Source organism: Ambystoma mexicanum, chromosome 3q (genome assembly GCF_040938575.1).
Source record: "Ambystoma mexicanum isolate Mex_15411 chromosome 3q, UKY_AmexF1_1, whole genome shotgun sequence".
NCBI lineage: Eukaryota > Metazoa > Chordata > Amphibia > Caudata > Ambystomatidae > Ambystoma > Ambystoma mexicanum.
Genome location: NC_090926.1, coordinates 991,289,340 through 991,294,684, shown reverse-complemented (window position 1 = coordinate 991,294,684; position 5,345 = coordinate 991,289,340).

The window sequence follows — 5,345 nt, the reverse complement described above, 5'->3', positions numbered from 1 at the left end:
AGTCAAAAAGAGGTTAGAGTGGCTCAGAAAGTTTAGCCAAAGTGTCCCAGGCACTCCCAGGTTCGAAAGCCGGGGACTAAATCTACCCCGTACAGTCGGTAGCAAGGGAAGCCAGGCAGAACACAGTACCTTAAGCGGAAAGGATCCTCCAGCGGTGGCAGTTGTTCCAGGCAGTGGCAGCAGGGCTCGACGTCGGTCAGGGGAGAAGAAGTTCTCGCTGAAGAGCAGAAGAAGAGGGTCGTTGCACTGCCCGGGAAGGAACCAGCCGCGGAGTCCTCCGGTTAAAGGGTTGGTGCCGACTTTCGCGGTATGGGGGTAAAGTGTGGTATTCCGGTTGCCGGGGTGCTTGGCACAGGCAAGGCGGCCACGAGATACCTCAAAGAACGGAAAGAAGGCGAAAACTGGTTGTCCCCACCAGTCAAGGGAAGGAGCCACTCCGTTAAGAGTTCTCCTCGGTCGTCGGGAAAAAGTGGTGAGACGGTTCAGCAGGGCTCCACCGGGTGGTGTCGACGAAGCAGGTCGGCTCAGCTCTTCCCTCGTCGGATTCTTGGTCCTGTGGCGACTTCTGAAGTCCCAGTCCCCAAAGCCCTGCTTTTATGCAGCAAACCCCCATTCACCCAGCCTAGCTGTCACTCAACCATGCTAAGTGGTGAGCCGGGCGGCTCACCACTTGGGCCAATCAGGACGGAGTGCGACTTGAGTTACCAAGGTAACTCAGTCCAGGGTGCCTAAATCCCCCTCCACCCCTCCTAAGTACCCCAGACAGAGTGGCACCACTTTGGAGGGCTTCTGTGGAGAAGCCCGCCAAAAGTGGAACAAAGGGCTCCACTTTGGGTCAGAGTTACAGAGGCGAACACCAACGCCATTTTAGAATCAAGTTTTGGCAAAAAGTCCCAACCGGAGTTATAAAAATAAATATATAAACCGGTGGTATGTTTAAGGCTACCGTAAATAAATAATTAAATGTGTTAGCCTAAAACAATGGGAAATCCCATAGGGAAATATTCGCGGTCGAATATAAAAAGTAGTTTCCACTGCCACCAGCCAAAACTCGATCAGGGGGGACGGAGACGTGCCCCCTCGACTAACAGACCCTGGGGCAATCGAATTGCCCCAGCCAGTACGTCCACAATATGATGGTTTGTACTGGTTCTGTTCAGGATTCAAGACTAGCAAAGTCTTTGGTGACTTTACATGCCCTGGGAGACAGTAGTCAGTCCCAGGGTATGGAGTCTATGTTGGGGAGTCCCTAGGACACCCCTGGGTCACGGCACAGAGGGTGCTGTGTGACCCACATCACAAAAATACATGAGGCCCTATGGAGTAAAAGACCCCATAGCCCATTCAACACAAGGTTTAACCAAGAAAACACACTTCAACATGTCCAAGAGTGAGGGTAAAAGAGTCTCACTCTTGGCAGGAGAAAAAAATTAAACCCCAGAAATCCAGCAAAGCTGCTGGGGGACTCACTAGGTAGGGAAATTCAGCCTAAACAGAGAATTCTCCCTAACATGCACAGCTTCAATCTTGCTGGGCAAAGGCCTTATTTCTCCACCTCCTACCTCATGTCCAAGGTAGACCACTTTACTTTGACCAATCTGGCACTTACTGGCTTTGATTGTCAAATGGGCCTGTTTCAGAGCCTGCAACACATGGCCTAGGTGGTTCACATGTTCTTCCCAGGAGTGGCTGAAGACTGCAATGTCATCCAAGTATGCCATGCAGAAATCTTCCATCCCAGCCAGAACTTGGTTCACCATCCTTTGGAATGTGGCAGGTGCGTTTTTCAGTCCAAAAGGCATGACCTTAAACTGGTACAAGCCAACTGGGGTTGAAAATGCAGTTTTCTCCTTGGCATGGTCTGTCAGGGCTATTTGCCAATAGCCTGACGTCAGGTCAAATGTGCTGAGGTACTTGGCTGCACCAAGTTTATCCACCAACTCATCTGTCCTGGGCAAAGGGTGGGCATCAGTCTTGGTGACTGCATTTAGAGCTCTATAGTCCACACAGAATCTCAAGTCTTTGGATCCTGCCTTTGGTACTAACACAACTGGGCTAGACCATGGACTAGTAGAGGGTTCTATTACCCCGAGATCAAGCATCTTCTTGACCTCTCCTTTGATGTGGGCTCTGATATGTTCTGACATTCTGTATCCTCTGCTTTTGACTGGCAGACAGTCACCAGTGAGTATCTCATGCTGGCCCCAAGGGGTCAAGCCTGGTGACAGTGAGAACAGGGAGGCAAACTGATTTAACATAGATTTGCACTCCTCTTGTTGCTCAGGTGTCAGGTCTGAAGAGAGATTGACTCCTTCAACTTTTTCATCTAAAGGTACACCTCTGAGGAGATCAGGGAGAGATTCACTCTCTTCCTCCTCTGCAGCTGAAGCTAGGAGCAAGGCTCCTACATCAGGTCTGGAGATGTAGGCTTTTAGTCGGTTGGTGTGGAAGACTCTAGGAGCTTCCCTGGGTCTGCCCAGATCCACCAGATAGTTGACCTCTCCAAGTTTTCCCACAACCTTGAAGGGTCCCATCCATTTGTCTTGCAAGGCCCTCTGCCTTGTTGGGAGCATAACTAGAACAAGCTGGTCTTGAGTAAACTCAACCATGTTAGCCTTCTGGTCGTGCCAATGTTTGACCAGGGCTTGACCAGCTTTCAAGTTGTCACTTGCTTCTGCCATCATGTGTGACATTCTCCTCCGGAGACCTATCACATAGTCAGTCACTCTGACTGGCTTGAGGGGAGGAGCACCTTCCAACCCCTCCTTAATCAGGGCCAATGGACCTCTGACTGGATGGCCATAGAGAAGCTCAAAGGGAGAATAACCTACTCCCTCCTGAGGGACTTCTCTATAAGCAAAGAGAAGGCATGGCAGTAGAAGGTCCCACTTTTTCTTAAGGGGTTCTTCCAAAGCACCTATCATGCTCTTCATGGTTCTGTTAAACCTTTCAACCAACCCGTTTGTCTGAGGGTGGTAGGCGGTTGAGAACTTGTAGGTAACTCCACAGGTTTTCCACATGGCCTTCATGTAGTGGGACATAAAGTTTGACCCCCTGTCAGAGATTACCTCCTTAGGAAACCCAACCCTGGTAAAAATACCAAGGAGGGCCTTAGCCACAGCCGGAGCTGTAACAGTCCTCATAGGAATGGCCTCCGGGTACCTAGTAGCATGGTCTACTACAACAAGGATAAACCTGTTGCCTGAGGAGGTTGGAGGATCAAGGGGACCAACAATGTCAATCCCTACCCTCTCAAATGGGACTCCCACAACTGGGAGAGGCACTAAAGGTGCCACATTCTTGGAACCGACCTTACCAGAAGTCTGGCAGGTATGGCAGCTCTTACAATATCTATCTACTTCGGCCCCCATCTTTGGCCAATAAAAGTAGAGTGAGAGCCTTTCCTTGGTCTTCTTGAAACTCAAGTGGCCAGCCAAAGGTATCTCATGGGCTAGTTGTAAGAACTGTTGTCTGTTTTCCTGTGGGACTACAAGGCGTTTGTAGTCTCCAGGTTCAGACTCAGTGGGTTCACTGTAGAAGAGGCCATCTTCCCAGTGCAACCTATACTTCCCAGGCTCTTGCCCATCAGCTTGAGAAGCTGCTTGGTGGCGGAGACCCTCCAGAGTTGGACATTCTCTTTGCCCCTTACGAAAAGCTGCCCTGCTAGGCCCACCTTCTGCCAGTAAAGACTGCAGCTCAGGATGGTCCTCAGGGTCCAAATCTCCAATAAGGTTGGGGCCTCCTTCTAGCTCTTCCTCAGAGTCTAGCTCAACCACACAGGGTTGTACCTCCCTCTCAGCCTCAGCTGGAGGTGGAGTTACAGGTGTAACTTTGGACAACCTAGGGGAAGTCCTTGTTGGAAGCACTGGAGTGCTTGCTGCTGGCTTTTTCCTAGGAGTCTTGGGTTGCCCCTTTGCTCCTGATCTGGTAGTTACTGCAGTAAGTTGCTCCAGTGGTAGAGGAGTGATTTCTGTCATCATCTCCTGAGATAACCCTCTCAGGGTTTTCTCCCTTGCAGGTTTTGTGAGTTCCTGAAACCTTTTGCTAGGAGGTCTGGGGGTATGAGATACAACTCCAAGAGCTTTGAGGTCATTACCCAACAGAACCCTACCTGGCACTTCACATTGTACACTGACAGGTATTTTTACAGCCATATCATTACATTGGATGAGAACTGGTAACTGGGGACACATCTGCACAGGCCCACCAGCTAACTTGGTGAGGCATTTGGGTGCCTTAGCAACATCCTCTGCCTTGAAAAATGATTCATCCACCACAGTTATGCTGGCTCCAGTGTCCCTAATGGCAGGAGTCTCCTGACCATTCACCTGGACACTGTCCTTATAATACTCTTTAGTATTATCTGGGATAGAGTTATAGACATCTAAATTCTGTTGCTCCCACAACCCCAGAGAGACTAAAGAAACACTAGCTGAGACTCCAGTGGGTTCATCAGCTAGTAATAGAAAGTTTCCACTTGCCATGGGTACTTCCTCTTCGGGAGCGAAGGCTAAGGAGGCAAGCTGGACCCCTGAAGGTTTACCCTTACATCTGGGATCTCCTTTCACATGGTCAGTAGCCTTACAAACAAAGCATGAGCCAAAGGCTCGCTGGAATGGAGGCTTGTTCTGACCCCCTTCTGGTCTGGGACCAGAAGGTACACTAGCCTGATTTGGTTTCCCTTGTGGCTTACCCTTATAGTTTTGTTTGGGGCCCTCTTTGGAATTTGTAGTATTAGAATTCTCTTTGGAGTCCTTCTTAGACTGTTTTTCCCCATCCTTCTTCTGAGTTACCCCAGAATCCTTGTGAGTGGCCCTGTTGGCAACCCACAAGTCAGCAGCCTTAGCTAGCTTCCGGGAATCTAATTCCCTGGAATCAGCCAAGTGTTGTCTGAGCTCAGGAGAGCAGGCATCATAAATAGTCTCCAACATAAACAAATTCTTCATACCTTCATAAGTGTTCACCTTGTAACCCTTAATCCATCCCTCTAAGTTTTTCAAACATTCATTCACCCAGGTAGCCCAAGGGGTACCATCATGCTTTTTGAGGCTCCTAAACCTCTTAAGATACTGGGAAGGGGTCTTCCCAAACCTAGCTATCAAAGCTAGTTTCACACATTCATAGTCCTTCCTATCCTCCTCCCCCATCTCCATTACCACATCAGTTGCAACAGGGGGAAGCCTAGAGAACAACCAGGTGAGTAAGTCATTTCCTGTGATGTTCTGGAGCCCATGATTATATTCAAACAGAGACAACCAATCCAACACATCCAACTTAGGCTCATACATACCAACCAATTCTTTAGGCATCCGGGGTCTTTTAGGACTGGAACTTCTAGAGGAGCC